We start from the raw sequence: 25,271 nt of genomic DNA, 5'->3' as shown, positions 1-25,271 counted from the left end.
ATCCAACTCTAGGTATTATTTTCTAAACAGGTATTTCAGTGCTCTCTTTTCTTAATTAAAGAGGCTAAAAAGGTGGCCTAACACTGAAAGAGAAAGACCAAGGAACTGAATATGGACTTTTCAGCATATGAAACAGAAATAATGTTATTCACAAGCAGCTATATTAAGCAATAGAGGTATCATAAAGCTGCATTCATGAGTGTTTGCAGAGTGTTTTGAACTACTTGATTAAACAGCACCTTATTAGTGAAAATTATCATTAATGAGGAGCTTATAACAACAAAGTGCTCTCTGCAAGCATTGCAATAGAAAGAAGTGAGAAGCACATTTCAGATTGAAGTTGCTAAATTAATAATTAATAAACGAAGCTCCACTGAAAGGGTATTTGGAAGGTTTATAGGGTTTAAGGAGACCAACAAGAACATGCACTTTGTTCTATTATTTCTAATTTTTTATAAAACTTCAAAAGCTTATTGTTATTCCTTTTAATCAAAGCAGTATTTTACAACATGATGAGAAATGCCAGAGATCAAGATGAAGGGGCAAGCAGGAGCCCCGGGGATCAATACACTCAAGTGAGTCTGAGCAATTTTATTACTCCATTATGTTCCATAAAGCAAGCTGGTGCCTTTTCCATCCAGCTGTAACACTGATCCATTAGAGAAAGAGGAGACATGGTCCTTCTCATTTATTATTTATAAGACAGGGCATGCACAACTTGTCTGACATCATCCTTGTCACAGCTAATGAGAAACTGAAATAAATCAGTTTTTGTGGCATCACAGAAGAGATGAAAAAGCTCTTTCAGGTCTAACGATCCATTTTTCTGCAGTAAGGGAGTGCTCTCTAACATATGTAACCAAATATTTATTGTATATAATTGTACGTGTCCCAAAGTGATGAGCTTTCCACCCCACTACTGCTGTTTTGGGGAAGTCCCCATGTACATATACATACATTGTATAAACATGAAATGACCAATATGATTTAAAGAGATGTGCTTAACATTGACAGAAGTAACCAAAGCAAACCGGAAAACATTTAAAGTTCTTCAACTCTTAAATCTAATTTGCTGTGGTGGATCAACACTGTCAGGCTGAGATACTGCATGGTGGGCTGTTGGGGTAACACGAGCCTATGCCAAGAGTCAGGGAAGTGTTTCCAATGCCAGTCCAATACGAAGATAAAGGTAATGAGGTGAAAATTACTTGTTAGCACCTGGAAAGAGACTCCACATCACTCTACAGTGCAAAAATCACGCTCCAGTGCACAGCCTGCTCCACCTCTCATCCATGGACTGACTGCTCTAGACAGGGAGCATGGCTCACCACGTGCTCGTCCTGGTCCCGTGCAGGCATGAGCTTGGCTGCACCTCTGAGCACAAAGGAGAGCACTAAGGTCCTAAGCAGATTTTTGTTCCCTAGCTGTCTTATTTAGCAGCACAGATATGGCCAAGGCCTCCAAATTCACCTTTGAGGAGGAGAAGAAATGTGAGATGCTGCTGGAGGACTGGGGCAGGCAGGGGACGCTGCTGTTACAAAAACCTCATGACAGTTGATCAGAAGTGATAATTCACGTAGGAATTGGCCTGGGACAGAGAAAAAGAACAATACAGAAGGAGAAATTTGAGAAGGAAGGGGAAGGTTTACAGGGGACAGTTTCTGGGAAAGCGCAGGTAGCATAAGCAAGGATTGAGAGCACAATACTGCAATTCCCCTTCTCTCCCAACAGGTTTCCAGATATCACCTGACATTAGCAATTTCTTTCATAGTGCGAATGATTTTATGGAACAGGACTCGGCGACAGCTGGTGCCTGCTTGTAAAGCACATCAGACCACTCTGAAGCTACTATCATGTTCTCCAGGATCTCAGCTTACATTAGTTAAAACCCGACAATAATTTTGCTGTTAATGCTGTAAAGCTCCACCATGTACCATACATAACTAACGAAGAGACAGCCAGGTAAATTAGCCTCTCCTAAAATAGGTACAAGCTGCCTCTTTTGCTTCACTGAAGCTTTAACTAAAACTGGTAATTTAAACACTAACATTATTATTTCTTTCTTCATAGGAGACCAGAGCTCTGACCTTTACTATTTTCCACCAGCTGTCTTATCTCAAATAGGTGGTGACTGGGATATGCAACCAGCTGTGTCATTCTCCTGTAAGAAAAAAGAAGCTAAACCTTACTACTGAGCCTGGGGCACATTCATGCCCTCCTGAGACGTCAGCAGAGGAGCTCAAAACACCTGCCCCATCGTGTCCTGAGCCTAATCATCGCCTACCAGAAATGCTGCCTTATTTTGGTTTCACGTGGGTGGAGACAATTTCTACAGGTAAGTTTAGGGAAGACAACTAAGCCACATTTATCTCTAGTCTGACCTTCATGGCTACACATTTCTTTGTGCATAAACACATGGAGGTCTTCACAGGAAGCGTGAAACCTTCCTTCTTCACACAGCTCTGGTGTACCTCCATCACAACTAACAACATACTTGCTAAAAATTCCAAGCAATGACTGTCTTCTATAGACCCGGTCAAAAAGAAGAAAAATGCTACTAAACTAGACCACCCCTTTTAAAGATTTAGTTCAAGACTGCTAAAATGCAAATATATCCAGTAAATACACTGAGAAAACTTACTGCACCAAATTAATGTGTGACTTGTTATATTTCTTAACTGAGGCAGAAATAATTGCTGAATAATTGTGTATAACAAAAAATATTACTGAACTAATTAAAACTTATCTGTAAAAAGATTAAATCTTCCAAAAGTTCAAATACTTCAACATCTGACATGCATTTTTTCAATTCTGTGTGTTATTCCAAGGGTTCATACAAACTGGGCAGCTAATCACTGTTTAAACTCGTCAAGAAAATGCTCTTTTGGATTATAAAAAAAAATGTATTATACACTTTCATGTATTTTTTAACATAAAAACTCATCCAGTATTTTAGAAACCGTGCTTCTGAGACCAGAGTCCAAGCAGCCCCCAAACATTGTGAAGCACAATGACCACTGGCTAATTTTAGGTATGGGGTATATCAATTTTCCTGGAAGTGCTCCTGTGTTTCCATTGACTTTACAGGGAGCCTCAGGCAAGCACGGTCCTAACTTGGGCATCTTAGATCCTTCGTGTTATTTTTCTATTAATCTGGGCCTGTTGCCCTGTAGGCCATAAAAAAAATCATGTCTGGAAAACAGGAAAACAATTAAGCAAGGGGGACGGAGAAAGAAAAGGTTTTCCAGTTGGCCCCAAAAATGCCAAATTCACCCCAGTGTAATTCTGCTGAAAACAATGGAAGTACACAGGAGCTGAACTTTTCCCACTGTCTTCACACGACAGTAGGCAGCCTTTAAAACAATTTTATCTAATTAAATTATGTCATGGTCCTGCACATTTTCAGTATGGGAACAGAAATTCTCTATGTGGGATTGGGGTTTTGTATTCTTTTTGTATTCTTACAACCCTTACATGACAATGCAAATGATTACTCTCCTAATCTTTGGAAATCCTGTTTCCAGGCAGAGATGCTGCTTGGTGTTGGGAGGGTGAAAATCCTGACACAGGAGAGGAAGGGACAAGAATGAACACTGACAATACCACAGCCTCGGCATTCACATTCACAGCTGGAGTACTCCCTAGGTAACAGTATTTTGTTATAAGCTCATTAAGGGCTAAATTGGGCCTCTTATAATTCAGTTTCTGATAGCAAGCAATAAGAAGTTGTTTTGCAAATAAACAGCTGTCGGGGCTGTAATACCTCTGAGAATACGAGGGGAGGGCAACTCCAAAAGCAATGCTGAGAAAACTTCCCTGTGGGTTCCTCAGCGTAAGGGAGGCTCTGCCTTACGTCCCCACTGAGGTGACCAGCCTCATGGGGCAGAAGTGTGTAGTTACTTGCAGCCATCAGCATCAGGAGCTGCAGTTCCGCCAGGTCCCAAGAGAGATGCACAAAAAAAAAAGGCTCCTTGCATCAATTACTCATCCTCCTTAACATGCAAGTCTGCTCATCACAACTACCCTGCTGTTACCTCCCCTGCTACTGGAGTGAGATCTCCCAGTGGTTTCTGCACCAGCTGGGGTAAGTACCAAGGCACAACCGCAGAGGCCATCAATTAGATGATATTCTTTGGTTTAGAGCAAATGACCATGGACTTACGCAGTACTTAGACAGATGAAAGCAAAATTGATATTCTCGTAAAATAACAAGGAAAATACTCATTACTTAGTTTTTTTGCTCTGCTGACATGCATAGTTTTAGCTACAATAAAAAATTTTGCCTGATTACCAAAAAAAATTGCTGAGAAACACAGTGCAGTAAATTTGCTCTAGCTCTGCTTTTTTTGCTTGTTTTTAAAGCTGTACTAGATCATTAGGGCATATGCAGAATAAAAAGCATCAAATCGTTTGCCAAAGAATAAGACACTGGATTTCCATAAGAACAAATGTTTACATTTAAAAATACATACATCTACTTCAGCTAGAAACAGACCAAAGATAGGAAAATGTTCATTCCTTTGAGTAATAAATCATACTTGGCACTCTTTTGGGGAGAGCTATGTTAAGAACCAGTCCCAATGGTAACACACAAAGCTATTGGAATTTCATAAGCTTTCTACAACTGCATACATAAGAAAAATTAAGACTAGAGCACTTGGCATGAAGTAAGTTTGTGTAACAAGTAATTCTAGGATTTTTTTTAAACTGAGTCAGCCATTGTGGCATGAAAAAATGGATTGTGTATCCCAGTGCTTGAAGGCAGCGCTGAAATTCAGAGAGAGGCCTTTGCCCAGGGAGGGTGGTACTGCAGCAATCTGCTAGCACATCTACAGAGCGGAGCCCAGACAAGCCATCAGGGAAGGAGAACAAGCTCCCGTGCAAAGCCCTATGCTTCACCCACCCTGCCAGCACACTGCAGCTCCTGAGTCACCCCCAAATCCTGTAGAGACACAGACAATACAGTTATTTGCCTAAATACACTACTAAACGTGTCACAGTCAACGCTTTCTCCACCCGTGAGTGCCAAAAGCATCGGGATGCCCATAAAACACCTCCCACAAACAACTGCAGTGACCACGGGATCTGCTATTGAGCTCGTACTTACAGCATTGGCCGGAACAAAGCTCAGGATTTAACTATTTCTTCATAAACTGCTTCCACATGCTTGTCTGCTCATTGTGCCATTTCTTCCATTGGTTGCTTGTGTTCGACAGCATCTGGACCGCAAAACGATCCTTTTCCCCCTCGTTTGCAAAATCAGCAGGCTGCAGAGGGATGCGTGACCGCTGCTGCAGCCGCGATGTATCCGAGCAGCCCAATGCAGCAGAGGCTTTAGCTCCCCCTTCCCCGTGGGTTTTTCCTTTCTTTGTGTGTGGGGTTGTTGTGTTTTTTTTTTAAAGAGATACGGTCCTGACTAACCTCAGCTTTCAGGAGCACAATACAAGCTGCAGGCACAGAGTAGTCATCGGATGGAGAAGGGTACCGAGGCAGAAGGGCAAATTAACACATTTTGAAAAGATGCTACTCAAGGCATAAGATGTATTGGAAGTATTTCCTCTAACAGATCCAATTTTGTGGTTTGTTCTGTTTAATTCAAATTTACTTCCTGACGTTTTGCTGCATTATTTCTTCACTTTTTGCATTTCTTTCAGCTTATACAATAGAAATAACAGATCTTCTACCAATTTATTTCATGCTTGAACTATCCTGCTGTGTCAAAGAATGTTTACATTTAAAATGTTCACTATTTGAAGAAGTCCCCTCTGAAAACTTCTGTCTATGTAGCAGCTTTCATAAATACCTTTATTGCTCTGCTTCTGCCTCTTTCCTTTAGCAACATTGTGCTATGCTCACACTTTTTAGGACTGCCTTAAATTAATTTCATCGGTGCTGATTACATCAAAACTCAGAAGTCCATGTGCTACCAGTAGCATCCTGAGTTTGGTTTCTGTTTTCCAAGTTTCACAGGTTGCTGTTAGCACTTAAACATTTTAAAATTTAGCTCCTTATGTACTTCACATTCATATTCCTATTCATGTGATCAACTCTGCATAAAGCAGACCTCAGAAGAATCAGGGATCTCAGATACAACCTTTAACAGAAACAAAGATTGACCCATTTAAGGCATTTCTAACCTGTTAACCTGGCAGGTTGTCCTCCAAGTGTCATGGTTTAACCCAGCAGGCAGCTAAACACCACACAACTGCTCGCTCACTCCCCTCCCTCAGTGGGATGGGGGAGAGAATTGGGGGAAAAAAAAAGTAAAATTTGTGGGTTGAGATAAAGACAGTTTAATAGGACAGGAAAGGAACAGAAAATATTAATGGTGATATAAGAATTAAAATATACAAAACAAGTGATGCACAATGCAATTGCTCACCACCCGACGGCTGGCTCCCAAGCAGTGATTCCCCAGCAAGCTTACCCCTAGTTTATATACTGAGCATGATGTCCTATGGTATGGAATATTCCTTTGGCCAGTTTGGGTCAGCTGTCCCAGCTGTGTCCCCTCCCAACTCCTTGTGCCCCCCCAGCCTGCTCGCTGGTGGGGAGGGGTGAGAAGCTGGTAAGTCCTTGACTTAGTGTAAACACTGCTTAGCAACAACTAGAACATCAGTGTGTTATCAACATTATTCTCAGCCTAAGTCCAAAACACAGCACTGTACCAGCTACTAGGAAGAAAATTAACTCTATCCCAGCCAAAACACCAAGGAAAACGAAGAAACCTTTCCTTTGAGAGCTCTTCTAATCTTGCCGGTCCTGCTGCTTTGAATTCCTTGTGTCAGTGCAGAGCGCTGTCCCTCGCCATGGTCCAGCAACCCACAGCCAGAAACACGTCCTTCCAACCCCTGTCAGTCTTCATTCAAAACGCCGTACCAACATAGCACTTCACAAGAGCTTCAGGGCTGGCTGAAAGTGTGAGATTAGGGATTTCTAGGGGGTCTGGACCTCTCCTTTCCCTCTGCAGTCCTTGGCTGCACAGAAGATGCGCTAGAAATAGCTTGTCTACAGGGTAACGCCTGCAGAGGCAGAGAAAACAAATACTGACGGGAAGAAAACACAGTGCTATTGCAGCTTGGTACAGACAGAGGACTCATCCTCAGAGAACTCCTGGACTTTACTGTGACTCTGCTGCTTTTGGTTAAAAAAAACGGTTTTCCTGCCAAGGAGCTGAGGCTGACATCTCTCATGTTGAAGGTTAAAGTAACACTGCAAACACTAAGAGACATCAGCAGCATTGTGTAAAAGGATACATTAATCTTCCACGGAGAAGAAGCCCGTTTCATGCTAAAGTACATCTGATAGTAAGTGAAATTATTTGTGTTATCACAAGCAATTTACAGGGGAAGGCCAACATCCTTATATTTAGAGTCCTGATCATGAAAGGTCAAGAGGTACTGGGCATAAGTAAGCAACAAAACTGGCCCCACAATATTGCTTTTTGTAGCACAGACATCAGGAAAACACATTTTTCTGGTCATCACATCTCAGCTTTACCAAAGTTCACTACAGTCACAGTAAGAAATCCTCTCTGAGTTCAAGTAAACAAAAGGACATTGTAACCAGGCAGAGCAGACTGTTTAGCCAGGAAAACATGCAGTGCCAGTCTCCCAAACATTGCCCCACTGGATAAGCTCCGGCAGCGCAATGATCTCACACAGCTGTTGTGCTGCTCCTAAGTTTAGCTGCCGAAAGCATTGGCTCCGATGTGCTGGCATGCTGAGAACGACACCTCGCTTCCCGAGCAGGGCATGAATGTCGGCTGCAACTGCCCGGGGCCGTGCTGGTCACATAGTTCAGTAGGGTGGCATCAGCCCTGCTTATCAACGTCAGGCCCTGAAAGCAGAAAAAAATCCATATAGGGGGGTGGGAATCAAGCCATGGATGACACAGGACACATTGCAAGGGTAGGAGGCAATGGGGGACAGGACATTGAAAAGAGAACGCTTTAAAAATATTCTCTCACAAAGTGGTCAAATCCTTTTTAAGCAGCAGGCATGAAGAGTCCTCCTTTGAAATTCCCTTCCTACAGTGAAAAAATAGATTGGGAACTGCTAGCATTATTAGCAAGCTTCTTAGGGAAGAACGCCAGCTGAGGGCAGCCCTGTGTCTGGAAACTGAGCCTGAAAGAGCAGCTGGGCTTCCCGCCTGGGAAGCAGGTGAAGGGCAAATTTCCCCTCCAGGGACATTTTAAAACAAAGGCAAAAATAAGTATTTGATTGATGACTTCACCACCCCAGCTGTGAAAATCAAGTAACATTAGAAGGCTCGTTGCTGCTGCTGAGCTTGGTGTGACTTCTGTTGGCGCTGACGTGGGTGAAGTGCAGCCAGATACTCAAATGGGTGTCTTATAAAGTTCACCCGCCTCCTCCCTCGGCCACAACCCCTCTTCTTACTTCGTCTGCTTCTTTTATTTCACCTCCCTCCTCCCCAAACGGCACACCTCCTCTCACACAGCACTCCCCGTGTCAGCAGCCTCCGCACAATGCCCACGGGGGGAGAGACACCGAACCGCATCTCCTGCTGCCCCTCGGGTGGCCGTGGCAGAGAACTGGGGAGAACTGGGCTCCCACTGGGCAGCACTGGGACCGGGACAGCCAAAACCACACACCCCTGTCACTCGCCCCTGCAACGCACTGTGCCGCTGCAGCATTCCAGGCCGAGCAAATGGTTTCAGCATCCGCACGCAGCCATCACCATAATGAGGGGAGCTGGAATTTTTCTCAAATGGCAATGTATTGCATTTAGGTAGCAGACCCAGTTCAGAAGTTATAAGGGAGCTTTGACTGCTTTAACTTTGTGGAAAAATCTCAGAAGCGGTGACCCAGCCGTTTTGAGAAATATGAAACAAATTTCAAAATCTTAACCACAGTTAATTTTCATAGAGTGCGCTCTAATTCCTCGACAATTTGATTAAATTATTCCAGGCATTGCAGGATTGCACTCTGCTGTTGGAGGAAAACTGGCAATTTCCTGTTTAATCCGTCTCCCCAGCCCCCAGCACTCCCAACCTCAAATTAAAGGGGATAAAAATGAAGCTTGGCCATAAAACCTTCCTGAAAAATCCATCTGTTAGTGACCTGCGCTATTTAACAGCAAAGTGGGCTCTTTGAAGTCAATGAATGTTCAACAGATAACTAATTAGTGACATTTAAAGATAAGCCAAATTGTTGACAATCTGAATTAATTTCTTAAAATATCAACAATAGTGAGAGGGTTTTTATCATATGAGGTTAAACATCTGGGACTGCATTAGCTGGATATTGTAGTAAGATCATTGTAATACTTAGAACAGCAAACACTTGACCACAGCCCGCTCCAGCTGCCCCAAGTGACTCACAGGTGGTTTAAAGGCGCTGCAGGGAAAAGAAGTTTAAAAAAAAGAAGAAAGATGGGAAGGAGGTGATCTAACTGAAAAGTGTCCAGTACTGTGAGTGTCAAGACTCCCAAGTTTGATTCTTTTTTAAGTTAAAATAGTGATTTCTGCATTTTGCAATTGATCATATCTGCGGTAGACCTCTTGTTAACCTTGATAAAAAACCAGAAATGTTAAAAATTAACATATCTAGGCTGTGATCCAGGATGATTAAAATACCATCTTGCCCAGGCTATTAGTGCCATAACAACTATAATGCCAGGAAGGCCAGGCTATTAGTGTTTGGGTGATTAAAATACCAGCCTGGTCTTCTAGAGCCAGAGTGATTAGTATGTTGCCAGCCCAGGCTATTAGGGTTAGTACCACCAATGGTGTGGAATTTTACAGTCCTTTGAGAATTTAATTTAGGGTCAGATTATCTTGACATGCTGCTTTTTCATTAACTATATTTTTCATCATTGGAATATATATATGCATATTGCAAATATTCATGGAATCATAAGAAAAATATGGTTTGGTGCGTTTGTACCACCATGATAAAGGAAAAATTAACATATCGTCTGGGTCACGAAAAGTCATGAAAAGGCTGGATTATCAAGTACAAATTCCAAGCAGGGAAATTAAAACAATGTTGAGACGTATTCACCCTCTGACTAAAATGTAAATGCCAGCTCTGTCCGTCGATGGCATGCAGCCCGGCCAGAGCTGTGCAGCCTGACTGACCCCGTTTGCCCAGGGCAGTCGATGTATTAACTACTGCCGCGCACTGCAGCCCTCTCTGCGTCCTTGGGGCACGTGGGGAACTGCGTACGTGAAGAGCCGGCTTTGACACCAAGTGTTCCAATTCAGGAGATGGGCTTTTTCTAGGATTTATACTGGCAAAACCGACGGAGGAGCAAAACTCTACAGGAAGGGCAAAAAGGCTGTGGAAGATGCACTGGCAGAGACCTCAGCTCAGGCTCCCCAGCGAGGCGGGACGGTGAAGAACCAGCTTTGTAGAAGCAGATAGAGGAGGCTGGAGCCATGTCACAGCAGGTCATTGGGCTGTAGCGCTCAGACCGCCAGTGTACAACTCAGAATTGCATCTACACAGCTCCTTAGGAACACTATAAGGTTCACGTATATACATATATATATATATACACACCATGTCCTTTATATATATTCATATATGCATATTGACCATTTACTGCTACTTTTTCTTTCCTGTCTTTTAACCAGCTATTCAGCTATCCATGCAGTCTTATCCTGTGACCACTTAAAATTCCTTAAAAACCTTTGGCAGTGAACTCAAATGCCTTTGGAAATCCAAGTAGACAGGATTTCCAATATCCCTAATGCTGATTCTCTCAGTTCAAGTAGGTATGTGATGTATGATTTGCACTTACAAATTTCATGTTGTCTTTTGCCCAATGTGATAGTTATTCAGGTGCCCTCTAATTTTATTCTTTGTTAGAAATCTTGTGAAAGTGTCCAGATATTGAACATACCAGTCTGTAGTTCCTCAGCTCTTTCTTGGAACCCTTTCTGAAAAAAAAGTCTCATCAGTTGCTTTCCAGCACTGTGGAAACCAAAGGGGTTTGAAGCAAAAATTACAAGCATGGACAGTCATTCAGGTATTTAATTCCAGAGTTCTTAAATAAACTTCTTTTTGAAAATATCTAGGTGAAACATCTGGTAATTTGTTACTCTTCATTTTATCTACTGTTCTACACATACTTCACGTCAAGGCAGCTAATCTGTGTAGTTTCCATCTGGAAGGATGCCAGCATGGAGGTTTCCCTGCACTCTGTTGCAAACATAGATGCAAATAACTGATTCAGCTTTTCCTGCTACAGGCTTATTTTCTTTGTTTACCATAGAAGAGCTTTATGGGAAGTGTTTGAAAAACTATGTAGAATTAGTTCTTTTGCAGGTTGTTCCTCAGCAATCAGCTCAGAGCTGTGTCACTTCCAGTCTTGGGTTATTTATGAAAGGGTATTTTCCTACATGAGAAGATGTTTCACCTAAGCAATGGTAGCTAATACCTGATTAATCGTGATACCACACAGAATGTAAGATAGGCATGAGCTAGCATTAATCATTATTTTCAACAGTTCAGAGCAGAGACATGTTTAACACATCATTTGCCATGATTTGAATGCCGAATACGCTCAGGAGAGAAAGGTGAAAAGACCCATATGTAACAATTTCCAGACACCTCAATGGATATAAGTAAAGCTATGGAAAACATTTCAGGGATCTCTCATCTTTCTCTCTTGTATGTCCTCACCAGGGATCATGACAGAACAGAAGAGCCAGCTGTGTGAAATGAGGGGTGTTTAACTGGGTTTTGAAGACAGACTGGTATCACGAGTCAGATTGCAGTGTCAACAAGCCTCCACCCTGCCTCCATCCTGCAGTCAGAAGAAAGATTATTAATTAATATAAAAAATAATAATAATGTACAAACATGCATGTATTATATATTATGTATATATTCTATACATAAATATATACATAATGTAATTTTATGTATTTTATTTATAAAAATTTCTTTCAAAATTCTATAAAATAATTTGATAATCACAATCATTATCATAAAGGTTGTTGATAACCTCTTGGTGTGGTAGAGCCATGAAGAAGGAAAGCGTGATCTACAGAAGACAGAAAATGGGAATTTATTAGTGAGTGAGACCTATTTGCAAGATTCTACATGATTCTGATTTAATCCTGGTTAAGCAGGATGCCAAGAAGATGCAGAGGACAGATTCAGAGAAGCCCTAGCAATATTTAGAAAAGCAATGTTCACCTTGGAAGAAGATTAAACCTGCTTAATTCATTTATGAAAGGAAGGTGAAGAAAAAATACCATTGATCATCAGCAATACCCATGGATAGTCAGGAATCAGAAGATACTTTTAAGCTACTGGACAGTATTATATTTCTCGTTCAGAAATGCTCTACTCATTTTTTCATGTATTTTTTCCTTTTTTGTGTGGCTGTTCCACATTTCATTTTCACGTTTTTTAGCAGAAATTGACCCTTGAGCATAAAGTTAAGAAGTACTTCCTTCTCAAATAACCTTCCTAAATCAGTTTTCACAATCTTCTTGATAGCCAACTTTGCCTTTTACCTCCTGTTTCATCTGTGTTGTGCACCACTGTATTGGTCTCACTATCAGACAACTCACAGGGAAAATCTTGTTCATCTTCCCTTACCTGCTTTTTGTCTGGCTCAAGAGCTACTCCCTGTCATTTTTTAGTTTCTCTCATGTTTTGTTGTGTTTAGGCTCTACCTACAAGTCAGTGGCCTTTTATTTCTGACCACTAGTATTTCATACTAGTTAAGTATAAATGGAGCTCTTCTCCCACCTTTCCTCCTCCATCTCCCCTTCTCCCTTCCCCTGAAATCAGTTAGAGCATCCAAAGCAATCATTTCAGGGCGTCATTCCCAAGGGGGTGAAGACCAGATTTCTCCGTGACTTGCAGAAATGTCTCAGCCCTGAGCAGGATTTCTTTTAGGATTTCACTGCTAACCGTCCTTGCTTTTTCTCTTCTTCTACCTATCATCTGGCTACACAAACATGTAGGAGGCAAAATGGAAAGGAATGGTCAATGGCCACAACAGCCATGGGCCACCGAGAGCCCTGAAGTCGTGCTGTCCCCTGCCAGGAGTACACAGAGCCCAGCACAGCCTGGCCATGGTATCGCTGCTCCCAAAACGGAGCTGCCCCAGGTGCCTCTGCACCTACACCCAGGCACGTATCCACAACCGGCAGGAGTTGGCTGCAAAACACACACAGACATAATGGCAGGATTCTGGTTAGTGAACAGTTTTCCGTGATAATCTTATAGTGATGCTGTTTGCCTCCTCTTCATTGTCAAGGAATATTTTTATTTACCAGGCAGTGTAGACTCTGTTAAGGGATTAGGTGTTAGATGGAGTTCTCAGATAAAATAAATAAATAATACAATAATAAATAAAATAATAACTAAAACAATAAATTAAACAATAAACAAAATAATGACCATAGCAGCACCCCTACCTCTGATGCTGTCACGGCCCTCAGGCTTAATGGTAACACTGTACTCAGGTGCACTCTACAGCTGCTTCATGACGTTTCCTAACAGTCTGTGATTTGACCCAAAGTGAGCCTAGAAGACTCAGCCCATCAAAAGTATCAGACCCAAAAGCTTCCTTTCTGTTAGTTACCTCAGGTATACAAGAAAAAACTGATTTCACAGAACACCATCTCTAATAGGTGCTCCAATATTTTCTTTCCTTCAAAGGTACTTCTCACCCCTGTGTCTCTCAGGCAGTGATTGCCTGATGGGTTTGTACCAGAGTTGTTTGTAGGTCTCCTCCAGCGGCACTGCACTGTGTTTCTAGCTACTCCATAAGAATATGAAGCTTTAAGGCTGGTGCTTGCTTTATTTGTTTAGATTTTTGACTGTTTACAACATCAGCTGCTGACTTCTTGATGATGCCCAGTCTTTATTATAAACTGCTGTGGTTGCAAGGTAAGGGTGAGCAGAAGTTATATCGTTAACCTGGTCATCCCTATAAATATCTGGATTCCTTTCATGTCTGTGCATTTTGTTAGCCACCCTACTTCTCTGGGTCTAACTGGAGTCCTCTCGAAGCCAACAGGGAGTATCAATTCACCTAAGCCTCAGCTTCTCTCCACCCTGAGTGACATCTGACTCCCAACATTGCACTTCCAACATCTGTTTAGGTTATCGCAGGCTGCTATCAGGAGCCTGACATGCCTTTCCTTGGCATATTCCTTCTTGAAGCAAGGCTGCCATCAGCTGCAATGCCAGCCCACTTGGAAGCTCCTTCGTGCACAGTTCTGTCAATGCCCATAAGCACTCACACAACCCAAAGCCTGCCAAAAGCTAGGGGAGTTGTTGCTGGGTGACTGGGAGGCATACTATTCAATATGCCAGAAATCATGCTGGAAATCAAAACAGTAATGCCATTCTATCAGACAACTAGGATAATGTGTCCTCAGTTTCGGTGATAGATAATGATTTCTCTTCAGCATTCTTGTAAGTGACTTCAGATTAATTAATACTCTCACTTTCAGTTTTCTCGCCATCACTGGGTTCTTATCCACTTTATCACGACACTGCATCTCTCAGGCTTGCCAGTTCCTCATTCAGGAATTCCACCAGAGCTAATGGAATATGCATTTTGGTGGACTTACGTATTACACTCACACGGGATTTTGGAGCAGACACAGCTCAATTTTCCTGTTCTCTGAACCAAAAGCTATTTAGCTGTGATTAGCACAATCCTGATCCCGAGCTATTAAGCTCTGCTGAGAGGCAAAGTATATTAGCTTAGGCTGGATGCCACATAAACACTTGGAGCAGGGAAAGAGTGAGCTCATGTTGGTCTGCAAAAAATCGGGTAGCCATATCCATTGCCTACATGCATGGATTTATTTCTAATTAAATTTTGCAGATGACACCAATTTGGGTGGGATTAGTGAATACACTTGAGAGCAGGCCATTCAGAGGGACGTAGACAGGCTGGAGGAATGGTCCAACCTTACGAAATTCAAGGAGGACAAATGCAAAGTCCTGCTCCTGGAAGGGAAGAGCCCCTGGCACCAGCACAGGCTGATTCTGCCTGGCTGGGGGCAGCTTTATGGAGGAGGCCCTGGGGGCTGGTGGGCAGCAAGCTGAGCAGGAGCCAGCAGTGACCCTGGCAGCAATGAAGGCCAGCAGTGTATTGGGCTGAGTGAGCAGGGGCAGGGCCAGAGACCACGGGAAGTGGTTATCCCCTTCTACTCAGCACTCATTAGACCACAGCTAGATTACTGCATCCAATTTTGGGGCCCCAAATACTGGAGAAACATTGACTAGCGTCTAACTGGATGGAGCTCAGCAGAGACCACCAAGGTGGTGGGGACTGGAGCACTGGCCCTGTGAGGGAGGAGAGTCTTCAGGGGAAACTCATGGCTTCTGCCAGGGAGGACACTGGGGAGAAGAAGCCGGGCTCCTCACAGCGGTGCAGGGCAGGAAGATGAGAAACAGCAGGAATATGCTGAAAGAAGAGAGGTTAAAAACAGTGTGCTGCTTTGAGCTGGGAGAGTGTTACATTTCTTCACGGTAGCTAGTACGGGGCTGTGTTTTGGATTTGTGCTGGAAACAGTGTTGGTGACAGAGGGATGTTGTGGTTACTGCTGAACAGGGCTCACAGAGAGCCAAGACCTCTTCTGCTTCTCACCCCACCAGCGAGCAGGCTGGGGGGGCACAAGGAGTTGGGAGGGGACACAGCCGGGACAGCTGCTGACCCCAACTGACCCAAGGGATATTCCAGACCATATGACGTCATGCACAGTATATGAAACTGGGGGAGTGGAGGTTGGTGGGGAGACTGCTGCATGGGGACTGGCTGGGCATCAGTCAGTTGGTGGTGAGCAATTATTTTCATGTGCGTTGCTTGGGGGTTTGGGGGGATTTTATTTCCCTCTCTGTTGTTTTGGGGGGGGGGGTCCTTACTTTTTTTTTTTTTAAATCTTTTTAATTATTAAACTTTTTTTCTCTCAACCCACAAGTTTCTTTCTCACTTTTACCTTTCAGATTCTTCCCCCCATCCCACTGCGGGGGAGTGAGCAAGCAACTGTGTGGTGCTTAGTTGCCAGCCAGGGTTACACCATGACAACTGGATAGAAGTATTTTCCCCACGAGGATTCCCAAGCAGAGGCACAGGTTGCCCAGAGAGGTGATGCACTTTCCGTCTTCGGAGGTTTTCAAGCCCTGACTGGATGAAGCTCTGATCAGTCTGGTCTGACCTCAGAGCTGTCCCTGCTGTGAGAGAAGGTTGGACCAGAGCCCTCCAGTGGTCCACCCCCTGCTTAAATTATACTGCAGTCCTGTCATCCCATGATCATCCATGTCCATCCTCTTGAAAATGTGTCCCTCCAGTCTGTTAAAATTCCAGGCAGACATCACAGCAAAGTCTCCCCTTCCCTCTCACCACCTCTTGTGGTGCCTTGTACCTGCCTGCGGTCCAACCTCAGCACTGCAGCTGTGCTTCGGCGAGGTGGCTGAAACAGCTTTCTTTGGAAGCTGAGTAGAAGAAGCATCTTCATCCCTCCTTATGAGTATTTCTTGATTTAAAAAAAAAAAAAAAACAAACCAAACCACACACACCAGAAAACCACACTGCACCTTTATCTTTGTTGTGGTTTAACCTCAGCCAGCAACTAAGCACCACACAGCCGCTCACTCGCTTTCCCCCCATGCAGTGGGATGGTGATAGAATCAGAAGGAAAAAGGTAAAACTCATGGGCTGAGACAAGAACAGTTTAATAGAACAGAAAGGAAGAAACTAATAATGGTAATAATAACAATAATAAAATTACAATGGTAATAATGAAAGGATTGGAATATACAAAACAAGTGATGCACAATGCAATTGCTCACCACTTGCCAACGGATACCCAGCTAGCTCCTAAGCAGAGCTCCCCCCAGGCCAACTCCCCCCAGTTTATATACTGGGCATGATGTCACCTGGTGTGGAATACCCCTTTGGCCAGTTTGGGTCGGCTGCCCTGGCTGTGTCCCCTCCCAACTTCTTGTGCCCCTCCAGCCTTCTTGCTGGCTGGGCATGAGAAGCTGAAAAATCCTTGACTTAGTATAAACACTTAATTAGCAACAACTGAAAACATCAGTGTGTTATCAACATTCTTCTCATACTGAATCCAAGACATAACACTATACCAGTTAGTAGAAAGAAAATTAACTCTATCCCAGCCGAAACCAGGACAATCTTTCTTTCACATAAGCAAACAGGTCAAAAAAGAATGATGAGAGCCACTTTATCTCTCCATTAGGAAGCTTAAATGGGAATCTGGGCTATCTGCCTTGAAGACCCACATATCAGTGCATTTCCATAAGATATTCTAGAAGATAATAAAAAAAAAAAACCTCTATGAGTAGTATCTGAGTATACGTTTGTACATGCTATTGTTCTCAGATTGCCTCTACTATAGCTCTGGTCATGGCTAAAGAGTTTTATTCCCAGCTCATCATTCATAATTTTTCGAAAAACTAGAATCGAGTGGTGGGCAGTTGGACGAGATTATCATTGTAGGTTCCTTCCAACTGAACTAGTCTATTCTAAGTACTTCAAGTTCTTCAAACTCATAGTTTAAGTATTTGGGAGGAAAAAAATAAATCCAGGGTGCAGTGAAGACCACGTTATTTTTTTTTTAACTGCACAAAAGTAGTATTACAGGAAGAGAGAAGGAATCGCAGCATCACAGAGCCTTGCTGGACGTGTCGGGGAGCGGACCGAGGCTTGCTCCCCCCACGGCCACCACGAGAGGTCCCCCCAGCGCCGTGTGCGGGGAGTGGGGAGGGGACCAGCTTCTCCCATCGCCCCCCCGGCCAAGGCGGGACCGCACGGCTGGCCAGACACCAGTCACAGCGGGCGGTGGGACCTGGAGCAAGCCACTTCGTCAAAGTTGGGTGTCTGAAATTAAGCAGCTAGCTATGAGGCTCGATTTATGATTTTTTTTTTTGCCCCCCCTCAATGAATGCGTTCCCATTGGGAGTGAGAAGAAGGTAACAGCCAGCAGAGAGCAGAGTATGCTCGTAGCTTGGCCACCAAAGAGTGTAATCGCGCTTGGAGCTCTTTTAGATGAGCAGGTACTTAAATTAATGGTATTTGCAGATTCCTGCCTCGTAGTCTCATCTTTGCAGCTATACGTCCCCATGTTTCAAAGACTGAAGTTATGTATGCTCTTTGTTTAACAGAGCGTAAGTTAAAAAAGCTAACAGAACTAGAAAAAAAATGGCAGTGACCAAATATTCACAACAATTCAGAAAAATATTCTGTCTCTGATGAGACCTCGAGTAAACCCAGTTACTGGCACTTCCCTCCAAAGTTAAAATTATAATGGAAGTGCAAACGTTTTGGTGCCAGCGGGGCCCCGAGCAAACGGATGTGCATTATACCTTCTTTTCACGCAGTACTTGCCATATGCTTTCACTGAAGCCTATTCTGAGCTGCTTTTTGGTAGGCATCCAGATGACTTCTGGCATGGGTGTGCTCCAGGCAAATTGTTAATATGAATAATGATCCACAGTAGTGAAAGCGACACATATCTGTGCAATATTCATCAACATGAAAGGCCGGTGCAAGTAGCAGCATATTGGCCACCCTGTTAGTTGTGGTCAATGCTGCATCTCAACTGTGGTTGTCACAGTTCTTTTTTTAAAAAATTTTAGCAGTCACATGAGAGACCAACTCGTTGCAAATTAACCACCATTGCAGAAGGGAATGGTGAGGAACAGGTCGGCCTAGTTGTACAGTTAGAAAGAACCAGGGGCTAAATTTGGTAAGACTGTGCCCTAGCTTTAATCCAACAAAGCATGTGTTTAATTTTAAGTTCATAAGTGATTCATTGACATCAGTATGGTTATTCTCATGTTTGAAATTAAGCACCTGTAAAAATGCTGTACAGGATTGGACCTCTCCCTTCAATACCCTCAGAGTGTTCACACAATAGTGCCCTTTGTAGTGTCAGAAAATCTGGTTCCTCGGCTTCCTTTGCCTGCAGTGATACTGCATAATATGAGAAGCAGGTCATTTTGGGCCCAGTCCTACTGTGAGCTCCACTTAGGCAGATGTCAAAGCTGTAGAGAGTCTCTGTAGCCCAAGCCTCTTAAAGCCTGTTTGCACCACCTGCACTGATGAATCCAGGTGCCTGTTGCATTCTTCCCCCATCAAACTGAGTCTCAAACTACGGCAAAACAACTTCAGCCCAGTAATTTGAGATAATTGCTGCATCAGAGGAACAGCTTTAGCTTGCATAAACTTATACAGTGCCTTGTTGTGACAAAATACCCTGTTTACTTACGGCCTCCAAAACTCTGTAAGTGACTTCTGATTAGGACACTGTAAGAATACAGTCCAGCAAACTTAAATGTTTGTTTTCCTAAGCTTCCTAAAAATCTTGCTTAGTTCCCAGATAAAAAATGTTCTGTGAGTATATAGCATTGTTACCATGTGAAACTGCTGATGTAGCCTGAATATGAATGTACGATGCCCCAGTAACATACCTCAGCGATGTACTTGCAATACACAAAGCAGAGTGCATGTATTTGCATGCAGCTCATCATAAACGCTTATGCTTTAGCACTAGATGACCTAGGGGGGAAATGAAGTAACCTTGTAAGTGGCTGATTAGAAGGGAAAAATGTTATCCTGTCATTAAAGAGTGACTGAAGAGGGGAATAAATTTCCAGACCAAAGACATGAACTAAAAGAATTTGAATTACTCTCTCATGCTAAGTATATTAGGCATTTGGACAGTGGCCATCACTGCAAAACTACCATGCGGTATACCAGGAGTCATGTTCATCGTGTAACTGTCACCATGGAGGAGGGGGTGAGGAGTGCCCTTCCCAAAAGGCACTTGCACGCCGGTTGCATGGGCTTGTGTTGGAGCTCAGTCACACAGTAAGTTATAAGCTGTATGAAGTGTCAGCTTGATGCCTTACAGTAGTGCCTTTAACCACGGAACCGGCTTTTTGTTTTGATATCAAAGAGACAGGAAATATACTTGTGTGCATGTGTATTCCTACGCGCATTAAATTCTACTTGCAGAAAATAGAAACTGACCCTTCAAAAGGGCTATTGCAGAGATTAGAGCAAAAAATTTCAGAAGCAGATGCCCTGAGTCTGGCTGTTTTGTACTTAAACATTAAAGTCTTGAAAATTGTTAGGGTCTAGTGGGTCTTTCTAATGTGAATGGAAAGTGCAACAGAGGGCTTATATGCAACCACAAATTGGGGTTTTGAAGACTCGCCTTTTCTAAAAATTCTAGCAATCACATAGAAAGAACTTGAACAAACCCACATGTTTACATCAGCTTCAAAGAAAAGCATATGAAAACCTTCATAGGGCACACACTTCTACTTGTTATTCAACTATTTATGATCACACATATTTGTACGGAGAGGCTTTTTCATATTTTTTCATATTTCAGTGTCTTACCTTACAATGGTTGGTACCAGAATTACTACAGAAACGGGAAACCTGTATTGTTTAAAATGTATATCACAGCAAAAATTCATGCATGGAAACAAATGAAATTATGTAAATAGATACAGAGGGCACGGCTGAAGTCTCGGTAGCAGAATGTGTGTAAGTACGCAAACATCACTACTGCTGTTGCACTCGGGTATCAATGTGTTTTTCACCTGCCACTTTATTTGCTCCTTTTTTCTTTCACTTCCATAACATGTAGACAGTGGTTCCAACACCCAGGTGCTGCTGTACAGAGGGTGCCCTTTGTCCTCTCTCTTGACCTTCTGCATACCTTGAGTTTATATTCGGGAGTGACCCTCCTGCAGCCATATCGCCTAAAGTGCAGGACTTTCTTCTCCAAAACAGACGTGTCCAGAAATGCCCCATTATCTGCAAAAAGCAACAAGTCTCTGAATATGGTTTTTCATTACATTGATATTAATCCAAATCTCATCACTGCAGTACAAATTACAGCAGAATTTGGCCTTTGCTGGTGTTGAAGCAATAAGGGAAAACATGTGCGTAATCATTAACATCTGTGAATTTACACATTTCAAGGCGTGTTTTTAAATTAATGTGCTCTCTGAAGTTGTGATTAGTTGAGTAGGCATAAATCCTACAGCTATATTGAAGTCTGAGGTACAAATAACAGTAAAGCTTTGGCTTCAAATGCTCATGAGACTTTTCAAAAAATATTCTACATTGGGCAGTAGCTTTATCATAAAAACTTTTTGGAAAAGCTACAGACCATTATGCTAAAAGTAGTACAGATCAGAAATAAATACATAAAGAGAGTATTTTCAGGAAGAGGTAATAAAGACCATATTTGGATAATATAGACCATATTACATCTACTCATAAACTTTCTCTTGCTTATGTCCTTAAATGGACACTGCTACTCTAGCACTGAAGGAAGATGCCGCTCACAGGCAGGATTCTCAGTTTGAAGTGTCCCTTCATTTTCTTCTTTAATACACTCAAGAAGTTTTAAAATATCTAGCAGTTCATCAGTAACCCACCCATGATGTAGTAGACATTTTATTTTTAAAAATAAACATCGCATATTCCAAAATGCCTAATTAGTCTACTCTATGCCCCCACGTATTGAGAAGGGGGACTGTACAGAAGTGCTGTTCCCAGGATCCAGCAAATGGCTCTGGACAATAGTGGAACTATTCCAACCATTTCCCCATCACTCTATTTAAAAACTGTTCCCACGCACTGAGAACCATTTGAACATTTTAATCCTGCTAAATGTTTTGACCCATAGAGGACAGATTTGCACCTAAGCACTGCAGTTAGCGTTGTAAAGGTTGGAGGGTTTTACTTTTTTTTATTTTTTGTGGCTCTGCCTGAAGCACATCTAACTGCCAAGGCACTCCATCGACTGCTTCTGGCTCCCTGGCCAGCCACGCTGGGCATCTCTTGGGGTTCACTGTGGCTCCAGCCTGACTCAGGTGCCCAGGTGTCCTTCCTATGGTAACCAGGGACCTGGGGAAGGATGGCTGGCATGCACGTGGGTTTCACCCCAAAATGGAATCCAGACACAGCCTTTGTGCACATCCTGAGTCAGAAACTCAGATGTTTCCCAGGTTATGGTGTCTAGACGTAGGCTTAGTGCTTCTGGGACAATAATTTATGTTTTCCTGCACATAGGTTTCTCATCTGCATTATGGAGGTATTAAGACTACTATTGTGCTGTCCACGTTGCTTGCTATCAGTTTGGAGTACGAATGGTCTCCTGACTTCCTTGTTGAGAGTTAAGACACGAACATCCTGATTTCTGTTTAGATCTCTAGCTAGTGTTATAATTAATACATGCACAATAATTTGTTGCAAAGTATTAGGGCATCTATATAGACCATATCATACTACCCAAAATCAAAAGAGCAGAGAAAATAAAAGTTTAACCTCTCAAGGTTACATACATAATGCATGCTTCTCTGCTACGCACCTGACTGTGGTGATGACTACGATGCCACACACCACATAAATTCAGAATGCTTATAAAAAAAAGATGTCACACCACCTGTTCTCATCCAGCTTTTCCTTTTTTAACTAAAACAACTGCAAGTGAAACACAGACTTTCAAGCCAAAGAAACACTGCAGCCAGCATCCAATTTCAAAGGGTCCATATTAAAATTGTATGAAGAGAAATCCAACAGGAATAACTTTGGGAATTCAAAAGCATAAAAACTGGCAGTTTCAGATTCCATACTGGGAGATGACCTATTTTTAGAGACGAATGAGAATTTCTGCTTCACTTTAAACCTGTTCTATTTCTGGAGCTCCAGCCAGCTGCCTTCCCAATAAAAATGAATAATAATAATAATAACTACAACATGTGAACATTGGCCTTCGCACAAGGGCTTGCAACTTGAAAAAAACATTGCTAACAGTCATTTCTCTTGCTGCAGCAATCGCATCCACAGCCACACTCACCTTAAGTGAAGGTAAGTTAAACTTTTGGCAGCAAATTTTGAGTTAGGAATTATTTTAGGTAAATAAATGCAATGCAAGCTATGAGGAAAAGAATGTGTATCTGGACACCTGTTTTTCATTTATAATATTGGATTAAGCTCATCTCATCCTCAAGGCAGGAAGAGCATCATCTGAATCCATCTGCGAGAAGTTGAATAAATGATAACTTATGCAAGAATGCAGAAATTCCCTTTCAAATAGAAGTAAGCAAAATGGGTCACTGGTAATTAAATTTTTTATTAACTTGGCCTACCACCCATTCCACAATGTGAACTGATATTTATTCATTTAGACAGCACATCTCGGCACCCTTTTGAATATAGGACTCCTGACTGAACTGGTAGTAGCCTCCCACTTAATTTGTGAATATTGTTTTCAAAGCTTGATACTTACTGGGCCAGAAAGAAAAAGGACAAAAAGGTGGATTGTAATGCTGCAAATAGGAGGACTCTATGGCCATCTAAAATATAAAATCTTTTCAACCTGCAAATTCTCTGACTTGGTGGCTCTTGTACCATATACTCAATATGTCATTTGTTTTCTCAGCAAGCAAATGAGAACTGAACTGTGTGCCGGCCAGGACCAGATGAACCCTCCTTGATCGCTTACTCTATGTAAGAGGCATACAGGGCATGAGCTCCTTTCATGATCACAAATGAAGATTTGGAATATATAAGAAATACAGCATTAGAGTCATTAACTTTGGGAAACACCTTATCTGCTACCCTAATAAAGCCCATTTGGCTCTGCATTCAGAAAGGCTTTATGACAACTGAAGCAATGAGGCACGTATAAAAGAAGATGCAAAGAGTGGGTGCCAGGTTACTACACACATATGTGCACACACACACACATGTACATGCACAAAGACGTGTGACAGTTTTTCATCTTTCACTATATTAGCAGCCCATAGTTATTTCCTTCAGCTAACAAATAGCATTTGTATTATGCTGATATCCCTAATCAATGGTTGACAGATGTGCCTTCAACCAGTAAGCTTGGAAAAATAAGTAAATACATATATAAGTACTTCCAATTAATATCAATTTTGCCCCCAATTAATGTATAATAAATGACATTCTCAAAACAACAGTGGAGAAGTAGAATATCATGATCGCTACATCACTGTGCAATGATTTTTTCAACAAAGGGTTCCAACTTTCAGCTAAAAAATCATTGTCATACAAGATGACACAATTGTCTCAAAAAATAAAAATGAAAATAATAATTAAGGCAAATCCATCTTTATGCAATTAAATATGTATTTCCTTAAATAGTTGCATTTGTGCAGAAAACATTATTTCCATTCATGCACAAAAATATCCTCAAATAAGCAAAAAGGAACAGGAAACCAAACAGCAAATATAAAACATTCTGTGCTAATAATTTGCCCCTGTTCCACTGTGTTTGCAACTACACTAATCCTTTTTTTCCTCACTAGTTTCTGTATTGTTAATTGTCAGTACAGCCACTCATTTTCATTACAGATATCTAAACTATGAAATGAGGAATATAATAGTTAATCAAATACTATACAAATAGAAGCACTTGTATCATGGCCTTAAGGGCATTGGCTGATTTTAGATTGCAGGTTTATCTTGCACATCATATTATATAGTGTAAAATTTGAATATAAATAAAGAGGTAAGGTAGACTTAGGTAAGTAATACCAAAGCACCTTCAGCAGCATCTCAAGTGTCTTATTTTTGCAAATCAGCTGCATATAAAGCCACTATTTTTTTATTTATACACCCTAATCTTACCTAGATGTCTTGATGACTTACCCAGTTCTAGATGCTTGTTCCAATTCCTTTTTTGGGACTATATCAAAGTGAGAAGCCAAATACAACTTCTGACAAGTATAACTCGGTGAGACTGTTTTCAGAGAGAGACCCTTAGATGGGTTCATTATTTCATCCAAAGCAAAATTTGCAGCTGCTGGGAGCTGACTGAAGACCTTCCAAATTTTTCCTTTTTGTTGTGGATCTTTAGATATCATTGTTTTTGTAGATATCTGCCCAACATGTCTTGACAGCTACTTGATCTCATATTATCTGATAAGAAAATGAAGAATAATTTACTGTTATTAATAATAAACTCTCTTAAGTGCTACTTTGCAAACACAGAAGCAAAGCATACTCGCATGAAATGAGCAACGTATGAGTATGCCCTGACAAGTTTACCATCTAATACTGGGAGCCTCAGAAACAGAACAGCATGAGCTCTTCTTACGCCCCAAATCAGAGAATACAAGCAAGACAAGAAAGCAGGTAACTGCTGTGGGAAAGAAGAGTGGGTATTAAAAATATCAGGAGGAAGGCTGTACTTTTTTTTTGTAGTTTTGCCTTCATTCCCAGGATGAAGTCTATTCCTTATG

General features: G+C 42.0%; 1 protein-coding gene and 2 long non-coding RNA genes across 5 annotated transcripts in view; 1 reads left to right on the top strand and 2 right to left on the bottom strand.

Moving 5' to 3' along the window:
- Positions 1 to 5,342, bottom strand: part of SACS (sacsin molecular chaperone) — a 62,456-nt gene extending 57,114 nt beyond the window's left edge. For 2 of the 3 annotated variants that reach the window (XM_069808145.1, XM_069808147.1), the window contains exon 1: positions 5,108 to 5,342. The gene's annotated coding sequence lies outside the window, so the exon portion shown is untranslated. Of the gene's footprint in view, positions 1 to 3,763; positions 3,923 to 5,107 lie in introns of all 3 variants that reach the window. The other variant, XM_069808146.1, reaches the window with a different exon arrangement.
- Positions 1,598 to 11,942, top strand: LOC138690148 (uncharacterized). The gene is made up of 3 exons (XR_011328963.1): positions 1,598 to 2,335; positions 3,525 to 3,645; positions 11,655 to 11,942. It is a non-coding gene; the product is annotated as an uncharacterized lncRNA (long non-coding RNA).
- An 8,341-nt stretch (positions 11,943 to 20,283) lies between these two features.
- LOC138690112 (uncharacterized) lies at positions 20,284 to 24,924 on the bottom strand. The gene is made up of 2 exons (XR_011328910.1): positions 24,679 to 24,924; positions 20,284 to 20,802 (listed from the first exon to the last, which is right to left on the bottom strand). It is a non-coding gene; the product is annotated as an uncharacterized lncRNA (long non-coding RNA).
- Positions 24,925 to 25,271: the final 347 nt, after the last annotated feature.

Source organism: Haliaeetus albicilla, chromosome 20 (assembly GCF_947461875.1).
Source record: "Haliaeetus albicilla chromosome 20, bHalAlb1.1, whole genome shotgun sequence".
Classification (NCBI taxonomy): Eukaryota; Metazoa; Chordata; class Aves; order Accipitriformes; family Accipitridae; genus Haliaeetus; species Haliaeetus albicilla.
This window is presented reverse-complemented; position numbering and strand designations above follow the sequence as displayed.